We start from the raw sequence: 24,571 nt of genomic DNA, 5'->3' as shown, positions 1-24,571 counted from the left end.
TTTTGTGCTGGAGACGTGGCAGATGTGCATTTGCCATCACTTTAAGAGCACTCCCTAGCTCCCCTGTTAGTTGTAGTAGGGGAATCACTTTCCTCTTGTTTTAGGAGAAACACTGAAGGAAGAGAGGAGTGTCAGTTCAAATGGTCAGGGAGAGGAGAAAACAAGGGGTGTGAATCTCTAGACTTTAGGGTTAGGAACTAATCTGTATGCATTTACACTAATTTTACATGACCCTGGCTATGTAAAGTCATTGCTCGTTTTATATTAGAGCATTGGCTAAAAGCCACAAGCTGTCCTGGATGCAGGGTCTGGTATCTTATCTGCCCCACAAATGTCAGCTGCCAGGTCTACAAGCTGCCCGAGGTGTAAGTACACTCTTGTTAGGAAATAAGTCCTGAAGAGTTATTCATACAAGGGCTTTTGGCTTGCTTCATTAAATAATTAAGCCTCTCTTCCTGGAGAAGCATTTCATCCATGCCAACAAAATGCTTTTGGTTTATTGTAAAAGATGGTGAGACTGGTTTCTGGTACAGCAAGTCATAGTTGCTGGCTGTATGTGCATACAATTTCTGGTCATGAAATTAGCAATATTTCTAAGATTCAAATCTGAATTTATTTTACACTTAAGTAAAAAGTCTTGAAGTTTAATAATCTGTCTTCAACCTTGTTACCTTTGAGATGATAAACGAAGTCATTGCAATACAAAGCAAGTTTTCTTCTGGGATTAATTGTTCTGAGTGTCTTTAGCCCTTGTGTACAGTAATGAGATCTGAAAGTTGCTCTGAAGCTCAGGATTATGGGTGTGGGCTGGAGACTTAAAGTCTCCAAGCTTTGCCATTTCTGGGTGGTTTTCAAGTGAGTGCCTGCATGTGTTAGCATCTGCAAAGAACCACTTCATGTTCTGACATTTGCACCTTGACTTGCTTTCTAATTGTGTCTTGCAGCTTGACATAAACACCTTCTCATGTAAAGAGATGTGAGAGAGTGGAAAACATTCTTTGAAGAATAAAACAAATTTAATGAAAAGGGCTTTAGAGAGCCTACTAGGTCTTCATTGTCATCAGAGAAGATCAAAGAAAGCCACAGAGCTGCACTTTCTAACCAGAATGGGAAGCAACATTCTTAATTACAGAAGTGAGCAAGTCTGGCAGTTTTTCCTTCAAAGGAAGGAGTGCTGCATCTCGTTCTTCAGCTGTTGCACTGTTTGCAGCACAGCATTTTTGAAAAATTACGCCTGTCCTCTAATGGAAGGCTTGCATTTAAAGTCCTGTGCCAATATAGATGTCTTGGTTAGATATGAGCAACGTAAGGTTTTATCACAGATTGCAGTGAGGTGGTCATCGGGAAAAAGACAGTAAGTAGAAAAGGAGAAGAAAGTGCCAGCAGTAGTGATGAAGATTAATGATGTGAAGGTACTGGAAGTGTACTTGCCATGCTGTAGGTTGTTTTTTGTTTGTGTTTTTTTTTTGTTTTTGCTTCTGCTCTTCCACTGAGGAAAATTCAGGAACAGGTCTGTGCTTGTCTGTCAGCTTTCTGACTTTAGTGATGCTCTTGGGATCCCTATTTTCCACTACATCAAGTACAAAAAATGTATCTCCACTTACGAAGCCCTCTTGTGGCCTGTTCCGATGTATATGTAACTTCCCATGTCCTTGTGAGCAGTTGACTTTTGCTATCCTTATACCTCATGTTATGGCTTGAGAATCTTCTGTCATTCAAATTTATTTATTTATTTTTAAACCTGCTTGTTATGGTATGCAAATGTATCTTCCTCACTTGACTGTTAAAAGAAGCAGCCTCTGCTTTCACTAATACATTTTTACCAGCTTTGACTCACTGAGGTCTTGATCACTGGGTCACAATCACAAAAAAATTTATGTAAGTCATGAATATACTGTACATAGCCCAGAACCTGGATCCACTGTTTAGGGCTATTTTCTTGCTTACTGTGTTACTTTTGAGCAGTGTGGTCCTTTTCTGTGGTTCATCATCCTCATGGACATTTAGTTGACTACACAGAAGTCATGAAGTGGTGTCAAGGAGGCACACATGATCGTCTTGTTAGTGTGTGCTCACAAACGTGTTGTATTTCAGACTGAGCTGCTGGTTCAGTAACTATTGTTGGGGTCAGAGAAGAGAGGGGTGGAAATACAGGGATGTTAAGAATATTTGTGTAGTTTGCTATTGTTGCTGAAATAGGATATGGAGGGAGCAGAAAACATTACAGTGAAGGAAGAGTGAAAGGAATGTGGGTAGAAGTGGAAGTTTTGATATTGGGATGGAGCTGTCAGAATGGTGTGTGTGATAGAAAATGTATTTTGAGGTGATATGAAGTCTTTAAAATAACCTGTCCTTTAAATTTGAGATGGCTCTGATCTTAAGGATGCAACCAGAATAATACTAACATCTGTGCCATATCTGGTTTTGTGGGCATAGTATAAGTACTCAGAGCAGTAAATCTCCAGCAGGCTTCAAATCCTTCTTCACTGTGTTTACTTGAAGGATCCATCGTGGGTGGGATGAAACATGCCTTACTGGCAGCTTGACTGCTCCTCCCCTGGTTCTCAGAGGTGGTAGTGGCAGATTGATGTCTTAATTTTGATCACTTGGCTTTTCAGTAAAGAGTCTGCCAGTGTGTATGACTGCAGAAGCAAGCAGTGACGATGGATGTGGGGATTTCTTGTTTGATTTTCTTAAAATGGAGGGAAAGAAAATAAAATATGAATGCTATTTGATAACGAAAATAAAGTTTGGGCTTAGATCAGTCTTAGTGGTGTCCTGCCAGAGATTCTCTGGCTTTATTATTGGGACTTCTCTGCCTGTTAAGTACCAGGAGGAGCAGTATCTGGGTGTAATTAGCATATTTGAAATGAGTCCTACAGTTGAATGTTACTTTTTTTTTTGAAATGTAATCAGTAGCATTCATATGTATACGGACATAGATGCACATATGTACAGGTAACTGCTTTCTTAGCAGACTCAAACAAGCATCACTTTGAGAAATGCCCGTGCTCCATAAAATGGATATGTTTTGTTTTTTTAATTTTTTATTATGCGTAGTGCCAATCTTGAAGCCTGGCATTTGTGACTTCCTGAGAAGGTTTGCTTGGCAAACACTAACGAGTGTGTTTTATTTCTCTCCATGAATGATGGGCTTGTGTTACATTTACCACCAATTTACAGACTTCCAAGACTTCACCAAGCACTTGCTGGGCAGGCAGAGAGCACACCAAATAACTGCTGTGAAGTCAAAGGCAGTTTTCACAAGGAAATGAAAATAGCACTAGATAAATCTTTGGGGGAAGTAAAATTGAAATATAGAAAAAATTATGAAAAATTGTCTCTTCATATTTAATCTGTGTAAATGTAGAAAGTACCATACATACATAAATCTCAAGTTGTTTTTTTCTTTTCCTGTTATGTATACAAAACCATGGGATAGTTTATCTTGCTTTCTTCTGAAAGTCAAATGAATGTGTTGAGCCAAGTAAAATATTCATTAGAGTAATTGGTTCAGTTTAACCTTTTAGGACTACAGCTTGGAAATATATGTGCTATTGCCTTTAGAAAAGCAGCATGCTGCTTCAACAACCCTTTTATTCAACTCTTTTTCTTCCCATATGTTTTCTATATTTTGCAAAACCTATTTAAGTAAAAGCTGTAACAGTTTCCGAACAATATTTGATGTTTTTTTAAGTCAGACATTAACTGCTAGCCAGTGTGAAACCTTCTTAGTTGTAAGACACATCGGGAGTCTACTGGTTTTAAATGTTTTTTAATTAAAACCATAGGATATGTAAGTACTTATAAAAGTAACATAGGAAAAAGTTATCTGTTCCTCAAATAACCATCTGTCTGTTAACTCATTTAGATGTGCTTAAATGAAGTGTAAAACTTATTAATATGATAGCTAGGCAATTTTCAGAGTAGGATTTGTTTTCAGTTTCACATCAAGTCGTTGTACCCATAGGTTTTCATTTTTCCTCCCCTCTGTGATGGGCATCTGCCTCGAACCATATGGTTGTAGAAAATGTTGGTTGAAACAATTCTGTCAAGATCATGGCTAGAAGAAAAGCCTACCTTACTTTTCACTTCTAAAAACGTCATAAAGCCCTTCTGCTTTCATGTGGAGGAACAGGAACTCGAAGTTCAGCCCAGATGGATCCCCTGTGCCAGGGACAGGCTTATGCTTTCTATGAAAGTCTGCGGAATATTGGCCAACTCGCCTACCTTTCACAACTTGTTCACTTCCAGCAGAGATGTGCACAGGCTGAGAAGCTCCTCTATCCTCAGGAAACCTTTCCAAGCCTCTGTTCCTGGCATGTGTAGATGCAGCCATATCCTTTCCCAGGTCCTGTGCCTGATCCAGACGATTGTGTGCAGTCATTATGGGCCGAGAGAAGGCTGGCAAAGCCCTGCCTTGTGCCCAGCTGGGATTTTAGCAGGTTGCCTTGCAAGCTGCTGCCAGCTCCAAACGTCAGACCCAGGGTGCTGTTCTCCACAGCTTCCTTTCCCTTCAGGCTATCTAAAGATCAGGAGTGTTGTCAGAACTGATACAGAAACTGAGGCTGTTAGAACTGATTCATTAAGCTAACTACAGTTGTTTAATGAGTGTTGATTATTTTGCAGAGAAAAAAAAAAATGGTATCTCTTGACATGCCAGTTTTGCAATTGTCAAACAGGAATCATTATAATGGAGGTTGTTGGCAACCATGTCATGTTGGTAGACCCCACCTCCAGGCAAATGTGGGTTACCTTAGAGAAGAACATGGGTTGTGCTTTCCTCTGGAGCCAGCAGCTCATGGGAAGGAGGCAGGAGGATGGATGCATGACGAAGGGAGCTTAGAGGGCTTGCAGCTGTTGGGCAAAGCCCAAGAGGGGGACCTCTAGGCTTAGCAGCCTGAGATTTTCAAAGCTGGGAATCCTGTAGCAGCTGACACTTACTTCTGTTTTCTTGATCTCTTTGTCACCTGTCATTGGTGTCTTGGAGATTTGTGAATGTGGATTACCTTAGAAGAATGACTTAGTCTTGGTGTCTGTCTCTGCTTACCAAATGTGAGTATCCCCAACAGCTGGATTAGAGCTCTTGGGTCAAGATTATCAGCTTTATTCATGTCACTACCTTCAGCAAAATGTTGGTAAAAAGTATTCATGAGTCTGATCATCAAAGAAATGAGAATCTTCTTCACCAGGATTTGCTCTCTTCAGATCTTTCTGTTAAGTTTTTAACCTGTGTGTAAACATCCTCACTCTCGTTTATGAAATACATAGCTTTCTAGATTCAAGTCACGCTGCTGAGAAACTTGGAATATTCTAGAGTTTTAAAGAAGTGGTTTGTAAAAATTGATGAGCTCTTTAGATAACGTAATCTGAAAAGAAGACTTAATAAAATAACCCCCATAGTTGATTGCAATACAAAACTTAATGCCGACTGAAAGTTGACTCAAGAAGCGAAATGTCATTCTTCCTGCATTTCATTTTTATTTCTATCCCATATACTGCTTTGAGAATGTTTTTCTTACAGAAATGAAGTCTGCTTCTAGCAGAGTGACTTTTTATGAGCAATTTCCACTGACAGATTAAGTAAGCTATTTGCATATTATCAATAAATGTGGCCTTGCGCTGTTAGTACATGGAAGCCTTATTCCATTGGTAACATTTTATGTAGTAGCAAACATAATTTTAGTACTGAAGTAAATATGATAGATAAATGTTTATGAACAACCTATAATATCATGTATTTAGACAGTGCGTGATGCTGTATGGTGCTGGTGATAAGAGGAAAGAAGTGGAAGAAATGCTAGCATGAGCACAGAAACTATGTTTATGGATATGTGTAACATTGTGGAGCATCTTAACAATGTGTTGTAAAGTTACATATACCTAATTCTGTACTATGATGACACTGTGGCAGTGTCAGTCCTGAACAAACTGCTTTATCTCATGAGGGGCATCTAGCCAGCTACCTGGCACTTCTGAAAAACAGGCTCTGTATTTCCATCTTGCCAGTCACTTTTGGAATCCATATGGCTGCTGTGGAATAAATGAATATGTGAACAGTATGGCAATAGGAGGCTTCAAAATTCTGTTTTGTGCTACTTGGAGAGAAGATTCATTGACATATAAGTGTTCAGGAATAATAAATTCGAGTGCTTGGTTTTTTTCATTATTATTTAGATGATACTCTGTAGGAGTTCTCAGCATCTTTCTGGTATACCGTGGTCTCTTAGATCACAGTGTCCCTTAGTTTTGTGCACTCAGACCTTACAGAGATTATATATTTATAAGATGAAAGTAAGCTCCCCATACTTCTAAGGAGCGTTTGCTCATGGGAAGTATTTTCCAAATGAGTCCAGGTGTTTTGCCTAATGGCGAAAATGTCCTTGGCATTTCCACCACCACCTTGTGAAAGCTTAGGATGTGATGTGCCAGTGCTTACAGAAGCTCTCAGGTTAGCTGAGTGTCTGCACAAGTGAGGGTGTGCAGGATAGAGGTAGTCCTGTCGACGTCTGTGGGAGCTGCTGTGTGCTGAACACGTGCACTGAGTGCCTCAGGTCTGCGTTGTGAGTTGTGAACTACTGTAAGTAAATCTGTCAGAGGACTGCAGTGATTGAGCTGCTAATGTGTACATCTGAAACAAGGATGACTGACAAAGTAAACTGCTAGGTTTTGTTGTCTCGCTCATGGATCCAGCAGCCGACAAGTAGTCAGCTCTGCAAGCGCCCTCCTAAATACATCCTTGAGCCTGAGTCTCCCACTCCTCAGAGGCAGATCATTTTCCTGGAGCTGAAGCAGCAAAACAGGGGCTTTTTTCCTCTCCGCACCCAGGCCGCTCTCAGCCCGAGGTACCGATCCTTTGGCCGGGAGGTGTGATGTGCCTATGGCTGGGCGCTCCGACAGGCAGCTATAATTAGCTGAGCTGCCGCTAAGCAGCGGTGACAGGGTGGGAGCTGCAGCGAGCATGTGCCGGATCCTGCATGTGCCTGGCTCTTATTGGCAGGCTGGGCTGCTGCCTGCCGGTTTGATAGGTTTCCCCAGTAATCTGCGTGCTGCATTACAGACATAGATACAGAGGTACTGCGTGCACGCAGCACTGGAGGTGCTCAGCTCGTAGCATGAGAGCCCGCAGATGAAAGGCATTGCTCTTTGTTACCAAACATCAGTACTCGAGGACTGCTAGCCGCCAGCAGAGAGGTCGCTGGAGGAGTTTTACTTTGTGGTAATTACTTTCAGGTCTTTATCTTTCCGGTAAAACACAGCCGTGCATGAAATGAATACTGTTAATCATGTCATCTGTTTAATTTGATCTTACTTTCGTTAATATTGTGTGTTCTCTGGTGGGAGAGCTGTCAGATTACCAAACGTGTCATTAGAGTGGATTTAGTAGAAAAATAGGGTGTGTTTATGCAGGAATATTTCTTTCGTTTGAAATCTCTAGCCTGTGCATGCGAGTAATTTTCCTGTAGCCTTTTGTAATGCTAATAGAAATATTGCTTTTATTGGAATGCGTTGTGCAAGCAATTGAATTAGAGCATTTGTGACCATTGGTACACGAAGAGAAATCTCCTAACAGTGATTAGTTTAAAGGATAATTTTGTAAAGTGTTCTTTAATTTGATCAGAGTAATGACTATCCTGGTGTTTCTCTCATGGAAAGAGAGAGAGATGAGGAGTATATGCTATTGTTCTTACAACAGAGATGCTGTCTGGGTGGATTCTTTGTTTCACCCACGGGTTTTATTTTCAGTGGCTTTCAAAATGAAACTAAAGGTACACTGCCTGGTAGATTGCAGTATATCCATTCCTCGCACGCACATAGATATATTTGTCTGTATTGTTCTCAAAGGCTGAATTTTGGCCCAGAGCCTTGTTTATCATCAGAACTGCCTTCAGCAGTAGAATGAAACAAGATGGATATGCCAGTTTTTCCCCTGTGATTTCAAGACTTTCACAGTATTTACCAGTGCACTCATTTGAGTTCTCATTGTTCTTGACCTGCGCATCAATTGATGACAACTTTTCCTATAAAAAGCATGCATATTTGATGAACAGGTTTTACAGCTAAAGCTGTTCAGACAATGGGGAAGCAAGCATGAAATATTAAAAAAAAAAAAAAAAAAAAAAAAAAAAAAAGTCTCTTAATGTAGTCATTCTTCATGTGATGACTTTGGAATATCGAAGCTGACTGTTGAGAGTTGGAAGTTGGTGCCCTTGTCTGTGTCAGACTCCAGAGCCCAGATAAACTTGTGCATGAAGTCACCAGCCCTCTGGCTGGCTGCCACCATGCGTCGGAGGGACGAGGTTGTCTCAGCAGTGTCAGGAAGGTGTTGAGAACAGGAGCTATTTTGGTGTTAGCTTTCACTCTTTCCTCCGTGCCTCCCTACAAGGATGCTTTTCCTACTGCCCAGACCAACATAAAATCAGGTTGTTCTCTAATAATCTGGCGGGAAACTACATTAACCCCCAGAGTAAATACCCTTAAAACCTGCGTATTTATGCATTTACTAACTTTATATGGCTGTGAGCACGGTAGTTATGCATGCCTTGTTATTTGTAACGGCGTATTCAAAAGGGAAACTATTTGGGATGTTTTAATCACAGCTGGCACGTACCAGTTTCTTTAAACATTTGCTACTGACTAGAATAGTACTTTGTGAACATTCACCAGGGTTTTGTTTCTGAAGCTGTTTTTTCTGATGTAGATGTAAAAAAAGACATTTCCCCACAGTTAGGTTTGGACTGGGAGGACCTGGCTGTGAAGGTGGGTTGTTCAGGGTGCCATATATTTGCTTCAGAGGACCAACCAGAAGCATCTTAAAGAGGTGTTCAGTTAATTTATGCCTTCTGCCTTCTTAAAGAGGCTTTCATGAAGTAATTATCTCTATCTTCATGATCTCTGTGACATGAGGGAGTAAGTAATGGTTAGCTATAGCTGAAGAAATGTAGAAATTCCCCAGCTGAATAACATATTTGCTGTAGGGAGGCAGCTCACTTATTTTCTGTTTCAGGTGTTTAGTTATCATTATTTGTAAGCAGCATTAGACATAACAGGAAAAAGATGTTGTGACAGCATATCTTTGGCGAATATATTACCTGCTCCCATAGAAACTGAAATACTGCACCCCATAGCTATTAAGGTGTGCATCTCCTTACCTTCTAAAAGAGCTGTGATGATCTGTACAAGCATCTCCAGAAAAAAGACAGTCATGAAGCTAAAGCTGGTAATAGTTCAATTTAAACTTAAAATGCTTTAACAAAAAGGAATAAGCTACTTTGTTGTTGCTTCTGTCTTTGTTTTTTTTTTTTTTTTCCCCCAACCATCTCCTCTTTCTCCTTGGTAAACAAAGAAAACAAATAGAAGCAACAGTTATTGAGTGCTGTCTAAAAAAGTTCTCATCCTTCTTGCTATAAACGTTTTAACGGTAATGTGCTAATTGCTGCAGGAAATCTAGCACACTTCAGATTATTCTTCTTGAGGTTTTATATTCACACTTGCTAGAAATTTTCTTGGCTTCAAAGTTTGTAGTTGCTGTTTGAGAGGAGATGCCTGTGTAGTGCATTTGCTCCATGCCTTGTCTCTGCTGCATTGCTTTGTAGTTAAATCTCTACATCATTCGTTAAGTAAAGGAGAAACTTTTCCAATCAAAAATTATGGTCTGATAGTGATAGAACAAGAGAGAATGGTTTGAAAATAGGGCAGTTGCAGCTTAGATGATAAGAGGGCGCTTTTTACTTAAAGTGAGGCGATGGCACAGCTGCCCAGAGAAGCTGAGGTGCCCCATCCCTGAAGGTGTTCAAGGCTGGATTGGTTGGGGCTCTGGGCAGCCTGAGCTGGTGGGGGGCAGCCCTGCCCATGGCAGAGGATTGGAACAGAGTGGGCATTGAGGTCCCTTCCAACCAAAGCTGTTTTGTGATTCTAGAGTGCAGTGGGTGTATGAGATGGTAAGAACAAAAATGTATGTTACAAAAATCAGTGTCTCATCTGCTGGAGTGTTTCATATGTATGTAACTGTCAAAGAGTGATTTCAATCATGTATGCCTAAGGTACATTTGTGTAGAAATGAATATGTTGTTAGTGCTTTCAGTGTGGTACCCTAATCTCATTATAGGCTAATGGAAATATTTATATTCCTTGAAGAGTAGTGCTTTCAGAAGCACTGGCTTTGACTGTCAGCTGAGGATGGATATATGCAGTAATCTGAGTGCCAGTTATAAACAGTGTTAGACCAGCTCTGCTTTATTAAGATATTAAGTCTTTTTACCATTACACGTGTAAGTGCATATCACATTAGGTAAAACCATACCAAATCTAAAAGAAAGATGATGCTTGAAGTTAATGTGTTTTTTGGTTTTTTTTTTTTTTTTTTTTTTTTAGTCTGTTAGCAATGAAAGAGAAACTCCAGAAAAAGTAATAGGGATTTAAGGTGTTACCCAAGGGTTTATTTTGCAGGATTTGTACTTACAGGCCTTGCTGTTTTTTGAAGTTGAGTAGCAGTAAGTGATATATATGTAAAGGTTTACATTAAAATGGGAAAAGTGACTTTGTCCCCTAAAGTATCTTTCACCTTCTTATTTGTTTTTGGAGCCAACTCCAATTATTACGTTGATGGAACGTCAGTCTTTTTAAATGGTTCAGTAGGGTATCTGTAGTTGCTGCTCATTGCACGTTGTTCATGGGAGATCACTGGCCTATTCCCTTTGGTTTTCTTGGAGAGTGAAAGTCTCTTACATCCTTCAAATCCCCAAACTTTGGAATTGGACTGAGTGAGACGAGCCTGGCTGAGGAGGTGAGGGATGTTCTGAAAATAAAGAAGGACTCACTGCCTTAGCAGAATAGCAAAGTATGATTGGAATCATGATGTCCTTCCCCATACTGAGATGGCTGGGCAGGATGGGGGTGGTCAGCAGGGACAGGGAGGTGATCGTCCCTCTCTACTCGGCTCTTGTGAGGCCCCATCTGGAGTACTGTGTCCAGGTGTGGAGCCCTCAGTACAAGAAAGACATTGAGATTTTGGAAAGGGTCCAGAGGAGGGCGACTAAGATGATCAGGGGGCTGGAGCACCTCCCCTATGAGGACAGGCTGAGGGAGTTGGGCTTGTTCAGCCTGGAGAAGAGAAGGCTGCGGGGTGACCTCATTGCAGCCTATCAATACCTGAAGGGAACCTACACCCACGAGGGGAGTAAACTCTTCAAAAGGGCTGACAACAGCAGGACTAGGGGAAATGGATCGAAGTTGAAGGAGGGAAGATTTAGGTTGGATGTTAGGGGGAAGTTCTATACAAGGAGAGTGGTTAGGCCCTGGAACGGGCTGCCCAGGGAGGTTGTGGATGCCCCGTCCTTGGATGTGTTTAAGGCCAGGTTGGACAGGGTCCTGGGCAACCTGATCTGAATGTGTGTGTTTGGTGGCCCTGCTAGGCAGGGGGGTTGGAACTACATGATCCTTGAGGTCCCTTCCAACCCGGGTGATTCTGTGATTCTGTGATTCTGTGGGTGTTGGGAAGAAGAATCCCCTCGTTGCCAAGTAGCTGATGGGATGGGACAGTGGCTACTGGCTACTGTAGGGCTGCTCTTCCTGTCCCATCACTTTCACTCATTTGCTGTGATTTGTTACGTGGGCTGTGTGGAGCTGTGCAGGAGACTTGAAGAGAGGAGGAAAAATGCATAGCTCTAGGCACCTATCTGTCAAATGCTTGCAGTACACAGAGGAAGAACGTGTTTTATTGAACAGGGTGACAGAAGCAGCAATATCTTCTCCTTTTGGTTCTTGCAGCTGCAGTATTTTGCCTTAGTTGTGTACTTGGGGAATGGAGGTTGAAAATATAATGGAATTTTTTTTTCCACATTTAATCCTTTGTTACAATTCATTTTAATTATTCTAAGATTTATTACCTGAGTTTTTAAACGTGACCTGATGGATCAGTACAGAATGCAACTGACAAACCATGATCCTGGATGCTGTTGTCTGGGGAATCCTGGTAACAGGATTACTGTCTGTGTTTCTCATTGTCTCTCATGGATGTACTTCAGCCACCTATGGGTACCAGTGCTTGCTGCAGTCTGTTCAGAGAACAGTGGAAGTTTTCAACCCAGATCTTCACTTCATAAATAAATGTTGGGTTTTTTTTTTTTTTTTTTTTTTTTTTTATAAACATGAATAATCAATTCCTATCCATAACAAACATTTCTTATTGTGCCTGGTAGTTCTGAGGTATATTGGCTTATTAATTGAATGTTGTTTGTGTTCCTGATGATTATATGGCCATCTATTTTATTGGCTGTTTATCTGCTGGGTTTTGTAGAGTGGTTTTGTTGTATCCATTCCTAGTATCAGTGTGGATACTACAAAATCTCTATTACTGAAAAAGAATGATATCTGAAGGAAAGGCAGTAATTTAATGTGCTTAACCTTTTGGAAGTTGCTAGACTAGCCAAAGAGCAGACTGATCTGCTCCCTGGTTAGGAAGTCTGTACGAACACATTCACTATCCACACTGTGCAGCTTGTGGTACAACTTGTATGGGTTGGTAGGGCCATTTAAACTGAGAGAAATTTGAGCATTCAGGTCTGTGTGGGTACACACTTTTTCAGAAGTTTGGGAATACTTGGCTCTTGCTTCTGTTTCAGATCCATGGTTATAATGAGCTCTTCTGAGATCTGGATCCTGTTTTTATAGGTAGTGATAACGAAGGAGAGTTATTGATATGGGGAGGCATGTGTTTGCATTATCACCCAACAGTATGATACAGCGTCTGTCCCAAAGCATTGCCTGCCTGTATTATCTGAACAAAAAAAGGCTAGAGAGGAAGGGGGGAAAAAAAAAATACACAAAGATTGAAGCATCTTTTATGTGACCACAGGCTGTGAGCTGAAGAGTCTGTGTTTTATGGTCATAAATCATCATTGCTTGTATCCTTAAATCCTTATATCCTTAAAAAGGGCAAAAAAAAATCAGTGTAACTGCTCCTGCCCGTGTGAGCACTAACAATACAAACTTCCCAGGGTAGGGACAATTTTCTTCTGTCTCAGTGTCATAATTGGCACTGGGTATTTTGGGCATTGCAGTCATCCAGAACTGACTGTTCAGCTTTGTGTTTCTCTCTGTGACATTCCAAAAACAGTCTAACCAGAAGATGTATGAGATACTGAAAAATTGCATCCTGTTCTCTTCCGTCACCACTCTATCAAACCTATTGCAATCCAGGCTTTCCCCACCTCATATCTCTTTGACATCCTGTGGAATGCAGGTTGCTGCTTTGGCCCTTGTGCCCCAGGGCTGGGTAAAGCCCAGCACATGCAGAGTGCTTGCCCTGCTTGCTGTTAGTTGTAGTGGAAAGCAGAGCATGGCAGCTGGAACAGAGCAGGACCTTGAAGTAATAGATGGTCTCCTTGTCTTTCAGTGTTTTGGTGTATCATTTCTCTTTTCCGCACAGTTGTTCTTCCCTTGCTGCCACCTCAGTTCTAAATTTGTCTGTCCCATTTTCCCATTCAGACCTATCTTCTTTCTGTTACTCACTTTCTCCAGTCGAGCTTTCTCTGCCTTTCAACTTCTGCCTGCCATTCAGCCCTCTGTGCTCTGGCATCTTTGCAGCCACCACTCCTTTTTCAATGGCAAATGTCCAAAAATAACTTGGAAGTAGAGGTGGCCAAGGATGGCGTGCAGGTGAAGAATTTAAGTTCTCTTATCAAAGAGGCTTTTTTTTGTTTTGTTTTGTTACGACTTTTTATGACTCTTTTACTGATGTAAAGGTGTCCTTGGTTTCTACGTAGAAAGCTCATTTTGATAAACACAAATCTTACCCCTGACCTTTCCAAATCTGACATCCCTGCTTTTCTTCTCTTACCTCTTTACTGAAAGCAAGCATTCCTCTTCATCTTCCTGTCATCCTCCTGTCATCTCTACCTCAGGGCTTTCCAAAGTGATTCATGAGCTTTGCTGGCTGCTTTTTGAAAACAAGGCCCCTTTTAATTGTGTCTGCACTCAAGTACTCCACATCAGCTGTGCTGTAGGGTGGCAAAACTGAGGGGCTGCTCTTACCAACCTTCTGTGCTTTGCAGGTGTCTCAGCCAGCAGTGGCATGATGCTGAACCAAATCATGACAGCTTTTCTGCTGCCTACGGGGATGTGAACTGTGTGGGTGCTTGCTGGCTTGGAGTTGTGTTGATTTGCTCTTTTGTGCTGGCTACTTGATGAATTTACTGCTAAAGGGGACCCGGCACTTTCATGGTTGCCTTACTTAAATCTTCACAGACTGACAGCCAAAACAGATGGTGCAACCATCTCATAGAATCATAGAATGTCCTGGGTTGAAAAGGACCACAGTCATCATCTAGTTTCAATCCCCCATGGTGCAGGGTCGCCAACCACTCATGCTAAAGTACGTAGGGTTTGGGTTCTTTGTCTTGATAAGGAATTCTTCCTGCAGAACACAAAAGCTGGGATACTTCTTTACTATCAGCTGCACTGTTTAGCTCCTCAAGAGCCAGTTTCTGCAAGTATTTCCTCTTTCCTCCTTCTGCAAAGCAATTTATGCTTTTTTATTTTACTTCAGCATGACTCTGAAGACATGCATCAATAGCATGTCTGCAGCTAAGTCTTAAACCCATTCTTAGAAGAGTTCTACAAATACTGAATCCATTTGGTGTTGAATTAGTATTGATTTTTTTTTTTTTTTTTTTTTTTTTTTTTTTTTTCCTGCAAACTTGCTGAAACTTGATTGATACTTCTCTCGTATCCAAGAAGTAGATACATCTGCAGCTCTTCCAGCTTTGTGGAACATCCTACTGAGGCAGTAGGATCCTACACAGAGCTTTTTTTTTCTTCTGCTTGCCAAAAATCATGCAGTAAATTATCAATGTATATAAATAACTCTTGGTGAGGAATAAAGGAGAATGGAGCCAGTCTTTTTTCATTTGATATCCTGTGACAGCACAAGAGGCAATGGGCACAAGCTAAAACACAGGAATTCCGATGTAAGCATATGATTTATTATTTTTTTTTTAACTGTGAAAATGACCAGATGTTGGCGTGAGTTTCCCAGAGGTGTCATGGAGTCTTAAATTCTGGAGATCTTCAGCAGCTGCCTGAACATGGGCCTGGGTGACCTGTTTGGGCAGTAATTGGACCTTTTTCTGTATTAACTATGCTATCCAAAATTACTTTGTGTTTCTACCTATTACGTATGGGTGTGTACATTTGTAGAGATCTGTATTCATCTACCTATTGCTAGTTTGTATATAAATATAATGGAGATCAGGACAAGCTGGAAAAAATAAATGGAAAAGAGTTGCTTAAGGAAATAATAACTTTAAAAAAAAAAAAAACTGTTTCATGCAGGCCACACTTTCTATGCTTTATGTAGACATTGTAAATCTTAGATAATTTACTTTCTACAATGGTATTATCTCATTGCGTTCAAAAACATTATATAAAATTACTTCAGAGAGGGCTTTAACTTTCTTAGATGGTTTCTGTTGGGCACCACTTACGCAGAATTAGTCTTTGTTAAGGACCATGTTAAACTTAAGTGGGCAGAAAGTGCATGGAAGGAAATCTGCATGAGAGAAAGGAGAATAAAAGGCTGTGGGCCAGAAGAAGGAGGTGGCCCCTCAGCTGGACTCCCCTCCAGCATAATACAGCTCTGAATAAGGCAGCAAACAGAGAGAAACTGGCCAGCTTTGAGAACGCACTACAGGCACTTCGTTGTTATGCAAATACTTTCTGGAGTCCTAAGTGCAGGTAATTAAGGCTGTGCTTGTACTCAGCCTGGTTTCTGCAGTCCGTTTGTGGGTCTGACATCACTGCTGAGAACTAGAAGACTGGACAAAACTGGCTACTAAAACTGTTTTTAGTCCTTGGGTGTGTGTAAGTAAAGTAGCATCTGCCCTCGAGGCAGTGCTGGAGGAAGCTGTTAGGGCGTCCTTTTTAGTATTAGTTGGGTGACTGGAGAAGGAAAAGGGATCTGGTAGAGCTCTTCATCCTTCAGTCATGACTTTTGCCTTATAATATTAATAAGGTTCCTTTCTCCTTTTCAGCCCACACTAAAACAGTTTTCTCCTTGTTTCAGTGGTCACCATGGTTAGTATTACATTGTTTGGGGTTGAGAGGTGGTCTTTTGTTTACATCTTGGCCAAGACACGTGGCAAAGAGTACAGATCTGAGGTTTTATATTTGAAGTAGCAGAAACTTTGTCTTTGTTTTCAAGTTTTTGGATTTTTACTGTTTCAATACACACATTTTCTGTTTTGATGTTCCGCGTTAGAATATGTTGTGGGATTTATTTTTTCCTGCTTATTTACAGGTTCTGACATAACATCTTAGAAGTTGTACATAGGCATTTCTTACAGTGGAAGCACTTGGGAAAAAAAAAAAAATCTGTTCTGAAGATGAAAGAAACCAATCTCTATTTATGAGAGCTTCCTTAGCTCCTTGCTTAATACATCAGCTTCAATCACAGCCAGGAAGAAATATTAAATTTTATTTTTTGTTGAATTTTCAAAAACTAATCAGATAAATCCTTTTAATCTTTATAAACTGTACAGTTTTTTGTTTGTTTGTTTTTCCCATTTGTTTCTTTTTAGTTTAGCTTTTAGGCCTTTTACATGTGATGAGATTATTTTCCTTGGTCCCTACAGCTGTCTTTTGAAAATCCTTTGGAGGTAATCTGTAATAGTGAGGAAGTTGTACCTTGTTGGATGTTACAGGCATGCATGAAAAAGCAATGAGTTTGTCCTAGCGGGTTGAGTCTTCTTTCCCTGTTCTCAATTCCCTTTACCATGCATACATTTTAGAACCATTCCTTTGTCTCTGCCTTCCAGCCCCTTCCCAAATTCACACATTCTGTGAATTTTGCTTTCAAGGACTGTTTGGCTGTCTGGAACTAGAAGGAAAAAGTCCTGTTCAATTTTGTAGACTAAAAAACTTGCTTCTCATTCCCTATATATCATGCAGCTAAAGAAGTTGCAAATATTTTATATGAAATCCTTCAATAAAGTGGGATCTGCCCTTAAATAAGGCTGCCATGCAAGTCAGTAACAGCCCCCCGGTATTGGCAACAAGAACAGGGTTATCACCACTGTGACCATTGCCTTCGTGCCTGCTTCTGCCCTTCCCAGCTCTGCAGGGCAGAGGTGACAGCCATGACAGAAAGGGTTTAGTTGCTTGGGGAGTTCTGTGTAAATAAGGCAGGGAAGGATTTGTTAGAACTGGGGATTTGATTCTCATCTCTTCACAGGGGTTGTAGCAGTTTGTTACTTCTGGCAGTGATGTGCAGCAGTGTGAGAAATGCCTTCTTTTCTTTACAGCTGGAAAGGAGTTACCATTAAGCACAAGGATGCTGTATCAGAGCTTTTTTTTATGAATTCTTTCTTCCTCAAGCCTGCCAGCTACAGACCCCAAACTGCCAATCACGAGTGCATTTAAAACAAAGATAATCACAAATTGCACAAAGGCAGAACCTCATCAGACACTCTTGGGAAGGACTCTTAGAGATCTGACTAATTGAGAGTATTACCATAGCTTGAGATTATTGCAGTGGTTGGTTTCTTTTGGTCAGAAATACCAATGAAAGCACAGCTTCTCACCTTGCACTGTGCCATCAGGCCTTTTGCTCTGGCATGGGAAAGTTTGGAAGTTCAGGGTATTTTTCAGAGGACGGAAATCCAGGGACAGTGAGTCTTAGGGGATCCTCATTTCTTTTTGCTTCAAAACAGAATTGCATGTGTTGTATTAAGAAAAGAAGCCACTAATACTGAGGAACAAGCTGGGGCTTATTTTTACTATTGATTGATTCTGGTTTTCATAGTTGTGGGAGAAATCAGATGGCCCGGTTACAAATGCAGAACTGATTCGTTGTTTTAAAAAAAAAAAGTGGATTTTTCCCTTGCAAAGAACAGAACGGAGCTAGGTGTAATTCTGTTTGAATTCCTGTTGTAGCTAGCACAATTGCAGCATAGTCTTCAAGTCTGGAAGACTAACATCCCTAATTCACGCAAGCTGTCATCTGAGATGGGCTGCATTTCTTTGAAAGCACTAAGTCCTTAAATAATTTGCATTAGTTCTGAATGGTTACGGTTTGATTACAATCTTTATTACTGTGTAGGTGTCTTTTTTGTCTGTATATGTTGTAAATATATGAAAGCAGAGTTAATATTAAATAATCTCTTCTACATTATTCTCTGCTCAGCTGATATCTCAAATTTCTTTGTAGGGTTTTTTGAACCCCTCAAGTGTCCTAATATTTCTTATCAGTAAGGTCACATTCTTAGGCAGTAGATGCAGTTGCTATCAAATTAAGGCATAAGGCTCTCAGTAGATTAAGGAGTCCTTATGATGAACTTTTCATACGAAGTGAGCTCTTAAATTGGCTTCTGAAATTTCTCCTTAAGGTAAAAATCCTGCAGTCCATGTGAATCAGAAAGTATATTTCTCTTTCTGCCTTATTAATTTTTTAGCATAGTAATGAAAAATGAATTTATAAAAAAGCAGTTGTTATTAGTGGAGCAAAACCTGGTCAGTACATCTTAGCCCTGCTTTGTTCCTCTCAAGGATCTTGCAGCCAGGTGCAGTCTGTATCTTGAAGTTTTCCTGGTGCTGCATGTCCAAGATGCAGCATTTCCCTGTTTGCCCATCCATATGTCTCATCTTACTACAGAAGTAGCTCACCACCACTTTTCTAGCCTGCATGAAAGCAGTCTTGTGCCATTTACATCAATCTTGAATATTGCATGAAGGGAGCATTTCTGAAGCCTGTGCACTTTGATTATATCATTCCTCTTTACATCATCTTGCTGGTTCATTCTTTGAACAGTATTAAAACTCTCTACATGGTATCCTTGCATTAGCTATCGTCTCTCTTTTGTTATCTGAATGCTGGTTTTCTGTCTCCATAGTGCCATCTTAAGTCGCCTTGCTGTTATGCTTTCCAACCATTGTGTTTTTGCTTTGTCTCGCATCCTTTCAACCTGGGAAGAGTTAATTGTTAAATCAATTCAGTGTGCTCTAGGATAGTGGTCTTTAATTTACCTTATATCATCAAGCAGTCTCACAAAATGGGTATCAACTTTTCAATTAAGACATAGAAAAAGGTTTTCTTGTACTTGTAGCAAAACATCTCAAGAATCCTGTCTGCTGGAAAGGCTTTTCTGTGCTGATGCTAGGCAAAATCTCATAACACAATGGAAACTTGAAGTGTCTTCACTGATTAGAAAGAACAAGTCTGGTCTAGTTGCATTTCTAGATGAGTGCATTTGCATGCCATGAGAATTATCATCAGTTAGAAAAGCAAATTGTCCTATGAAGGAAAATGAAGAATAAAGTCAATAAGTCTACAAGAGACAGCTTGAAGAATGATGAAAAAACATACAACTTTGTATGGTTCTGTTTGCCAGTGAAGGTCTGAAACTCAGTATGTCTTTTCTGGTGCTTTCTAAAATAATTTCTGCAGGTACCTATATTTAGACTGTGGGAGCAGAGGTAACAGTGTCATTTTGGCAGACTTGAAGCACTGCTTCATGGCCTAATAAGAGAGGAAGATGCCTTGCTTTGGGAACCAGAAATTGCAATAATAATGGTGCTTCTGTTCTACTGACTAAGTGCTTTTCTTCATGTACAAAATGGGAATGACTAGTCCAACCCACAGAGTGGCTCCAAGCATTAATTAACTCTGTTCAATGCTCTTCTGGAAAGCAAAGGATTTTAGTTGTTGTCCTTGGTGTTTTGTGTTGATTTTAATGGATGCCCAAAAGTCTGAAGTCTAGTTTTGTTTGCCAGATTATTCAAAACTGTGCTACATTCACGAGCTCCCAGAGAAGGAAGTTGACAATGCTACTGTGTGGTCATGGCATTTAAAAGAAATCAATAAAATAATTGTCTTATTTATTGGGACCTCTACCTGTATTTTCAGTGTTCACACAAAACCATGTCAGAGTGCACAGCTGTTAGCACTGACCCAGGAATCTTTAAAACTAATTTAAAAAATTGCCAAATGTTAACTGCCGTTACATATTTAGCAGTTAAACAATGGATTTCTTGCTTAAGGCAGGCATTTCTTTTCAGTAAATTAGGAGTGCAGCAGGTATCATTGAGGTCCTGAGATGGAGATGTTTCTAAGACACTGTTACAGAGCTCTGCTTACTTCCACAATACTGTCATAAATAACACTGGTGATGGCAGGGAGCAGAAAACTTGTTCTGAAAAAGTACCTGGTACTAATTCATGGGGAGAGAGGAAGAATAAAATTAAGGGATTTCCTGTACTAAAAGTGGAATTAAGCATAGGAAACAAACGCACTTCAAAATTCAAATACAACTCTGGCATGTGATTCTGTTTCCTAGAAAAGTGGCATATTTTTTTGGGCTTCCAGTTGGGACAGCATTTGTTTTTCTTATTTATATTTTTTAACTATAAAAGGCGCATGTGAGAGAAATGCAAGTGGAACAGCCTGAGAAAGTATAAGGGCTGGGCTGATTCCCAACTGTGGGTGTTCTTTCTGTATGGACTCTTCTGTAGGGTTGAAGCATCTATAGAAGAAAAGACTCACATTCAAATATGGCTTCCTTATATAATCTCTTGAAGTTTATGTAAATTATGGATACTGGAAGTTTACAGAAGAGGCTAGAGTAGTATTTGTTCCTTGTAAAAAATTTAAACATACATGTGGGTATCAGGTTTTGAAAGTCTGAAAACAGTAGCCAAGATGGTATGAGGTCATTGTGCAATTTTGCCATCACTTCCCACTGATACTGATAACAGGCGTGAGAATTGCATGTGATGGTCACTGCTATGCATTGCATGGCTCAGAAAAACAAGCAGCCTTCTGTGCCTTTAGAAATCATATCTACCACAGAAGGGCCGGGGGCAGCTTTTCTTAATTGCTTCTTCAAGCACTACTTCAGCAGTGGTGCTTTGGTAACCAAGGGAAGGGTGGAGCCAGTCAGTGTACAATTAAAATTGATCTCATTAGCAGCGGGTGGGTTGTTCTGCCTCACTTTGGATCTGAGTTTCGGGGTAGGAGATCAAGTGGCAAGTTGGGAGGGTGAAGAGATGCACGCTGGCATTGGTGTCTGGGGACTTCAGGTTGAGACATCCAAAAAGGTGATTACACCTCTTGTGTCTATGGTTTTAGAGATGTATGTTTCAGGTTCATACTAAAACACTTCAGAATTATATTCTCTGTCTTACCCTGGGACTGTCCTTGGGGCAGGAGGAGCTGGGGCTGCCCGTCAGTCAGGCATCAGCCATTTTTCCAAGTGTCACTTCCAAGGTGATGGAGTGTTGCCTTGACTTTCTCAGTAAAGCTACCCTCATAAATCCAAAACTCACTTACACTGTCACAGCAATTCCATTTTTTTAATGCACATGAGTATTATCCTTGAAAGAGAAGACACTATTTCAAATGCTTCTCTGATATATAGTGAAATTCTACAGTAAAAACTTTTCTATCCTAGGACAAGCAATCCAACATGTAGCAAAGGGACACAAAATGAGAACTTTGCTACCACTGCCCAGTTCCCGTTCCTTGCTGGAGGAAGAGCGTGCTTCTGAGGATCATCAAACGGACATAACCATTTCTATACCATCCCAGCAGTTTGCATAGTATAAAAGCAGCCAGATTGTGAACCATTTTAGCTGTCAGTACGCTGGCTATTAAGATATAAATTCTATGTCAGTATTTCAAATTATTTCCCATAAGTAATGATTTACATATAAGTATTCAGATTGTTGCAGCTTAAAATCGGTTGATGTCACATGAATTTTTATCATTGAATTGCAATGCCCTTGTTGGCAGTAATTTAGTTTTGGTGTTTGATTTATTTTCCAGCACTTTAGTTTTGCAACTTGTATATTGTATGACAGAAATGCAGCTATGTGGGACTCTGTAATTCAAAGCCGTTAGTTTTCATCTACAACTGTTGGTTCTCTTATGTTTTTCCTGCTAGTTAAAATGCTGATTTCCAGAAGATGGTTGTTGTTTTTTTTTGTTTTTTTTTTTTTTTAACCTTATGATATGATTAGGATAATCCAGAAGTAAGGATATGACCTTCAAAACAGTCAGGTTGGCAGCAGGCTGTGATAGCTCAAGGTTTAATTGGAATTTCATCAGAGTGTGTTTTTTCTCACAGTATACATAAATGATCGGATGTTTTTGTTTTGTTTTGTAGATTGCATAGAACCAACAACTCAGAGAAGATTATGATTAAGTACTTTGTAATGTACTTAAGAGGATGTGTTTGGTAATGTGTTTGAACTTAGTTTTTCTGTGACTTATCAAGTGTCCGTAAGTGCAGGACTTCTTTCTTGTTACTGGAAGGGTAAATTTGCACAGTTTCGAATTCTTTGCTCAGTTAGATGATCGCTGCCATGTATAAAAATCCCTGAGCAACCAATTTTTTTTCTTTTGTTTTCTGGAAACAGCAACAAGATGGAATGATAGCCACAGGTGAAAATCACTGCTAAAACAGCCATTTAAAGTCAAGAGGTCGTTCGGTCTATAGATGGTCAGCACTAGATTCGAGCTTTATGTGTAATTTCGCTATGGTGTTCCATTCATGCAAATGCTTTTTTGAGATTAGGAAGAACTTTTCTCCCTCACCCCCAACATAATCACAAAAACAGTGCAGCAAAAGATTGCTAATACTAAATAAGTGCATTCAAATTGGAAACTACAGTTGCATGTTTGTTTATGTTTCATGCTTTAACTGATATTGTCCCAGGTGAGAGATCTAGTGATAAGGGGAGCAGTTGTTTCTTTATATTCTCCGGATGTGATTTTTTTGGAAAGCAGGGGGTGGAGAGAATCAAGAATCCCCAGTTCTGGCTCAGTTGCTGCAACTTGATGTGGTAAAGGAAGGCAATGAACAATCCTGTGCTTATGTAAGTCTTTTGGGAAGGGTTTGCATAGTGTTTTTGGATACTGTTTCTTCTTTTCCCTCCAGCTTTCTGGAAGGAATGTAAATTATAGTGAATTATTTCAACAAATTAATCTAAAATGCTTTGGCATTAACTCTCAGCTGTAAATGATAGCGTCATCTAAAATAATAAAAACCAGTCAGGTCAAAATTGGAGAAGCTGGAATATTTCACATATTCTTCCAGTGATAAAAATGAATAAAAATTCATACTAACTTCCTTTTTAAAAAATATCTCTAATTTCACAAATCATTGAATTCAGCACCAGACTTACTATACTAGCTCTACTGGCAAGCAATATTAAAAGCCAATACATCTGGTTCTTGTTGACACAACCGTAAACTGGTGACATTTTCCCCTTAAATTTCAATGCAGCGTGAGTCAGAACAAGTTCATGTGTATAGTCTCAAGAATATTAAGAGATTTCTTATGAACAGTGAGTCCACAGCAATACCCTGGGGAGGTTGTTACAGCAGGCTTATGACAAAAAATATTTATATACAATGAGATGCTATCTCTTAAAAATATATATATGTGTATCCAAATATAAGTCTTCAAGGTTTTGACTGCAAATACTTGATACCATTTGAATAAAGGCAATTGTGAAAAAACTTCCTGGGTTGGACAAGGCTCTTTGTCCTCGTAGGATCCTGCAGTAGCCACTACATGAAGGTGCTGAGGCTGTCTGGGGAGGGTTGACCGTAGCAAGGATGTTTCCCATCGGGGCGATGATTTTTTTTTTTTTTTTTTTTTTTCAGGGGTATAAAGAAACTCACATTTTTTTTCTAATTGGTGTGAATGTAGGACAGATTCTCTGGTCTGTGTGGATGTGATGGCTGTGAAGATGATGTCTTTTGAACATTGAACTTTATATGAGACTGTTTTTAACTTGAATACTCTCAGCTTGAATATTGTCTGATCAAGGATGGCAGGCTGACTTTTAGGGCATCTAGTGCCATTTAACATGCCCCAGGGTACATGAGGCAGCATGACAGGAAGGATCCTGAAGTGTAAGAAGCTCTGTGACTGAGGTCTTGGTGTGTTTTGCATAGAAGAGGGGAAGACAAGGAAAGGGTATCATCTGCTTGTGACAAAAAAAAAACTAGATGTGGAGCGTTAAAGCTTTCTGTGTCTGTTAAAGCTTTCTGTGTCTGTTAAGTGGAACTCAGGAAACTTAAGAGCAAGTCATGCTTTTTGTTGCAGTGGTGATTTTTTTTTTTTTCTGGATCTATTCTTGCCTAAGAAACAAAGCAATTTCTCTGTATTTTTAGTAATATTTTTTTAAAGCTGTAGAAATAGTTTTAAAAAAAGAACGAACTCAACTGGGAAGGCAGGAATTTTTGTAACTTTCTTGGTTACTAACTTGATTATAGTGGATGTAAAAAGTGGTCCATTTTAGTAGTGCATTATGTTACTATGGTAACATAGACTTACTAATTTAGAAACCCTTCAGGCTAGTTTTGAGAACACTAACATTGCACTGGTGTACCAAAACATGAAAGGACTTCTTGTTGAGGTAGCTGCTAAATGTTTAGGATGAACCCTGCAGATAATTCTGGATTTTTTTCCCTCTCAGTTTCCATCAGTATGCCAGGTAATTATTTTTTTTATATATATATATATATATATAAAATTATATATATATATATTATATATATATAATATAA

The 24,571-nt window shown here is 39.8% G+C and overlaps 1 protein-coding gene across 6 annotated transcripts in view; it reads left to right on the top strand.

Moving 5' to 3' along the window:
* FAM110B (family with sequence similarity 110 member B) overlaps positions 1 to 24,571 on the top strand; it is a 161,492-nt gene that overhangs the window by 41,826 nt on the left and 95,095 nt on the right. The window lies entirely within an intron of this gene.

The sequence above is a fragment of the Centrocercus urophasianus genome, unplaced genomic scaffold, assembly GCF_019232065.1.
Source record: "Centrocercus urophasianus isolate 14NV4802_14NV808 unplaced genomic scaffold, USGS_Curo_1.0 seq_11, whole genome shotgun sequence".
NCBI classification, from domain to species: domain Eukaryota; kingdom Metazoa; phylum Chordata; class Aves; order Galliformes; family Phasianidae; genus Centrocercus; species Centrocercus urophasianus.
Note: the sequence above shows the minus strand (reverse complement) of the source record. Positions and strands in the feature narration are given on the sequence as shown.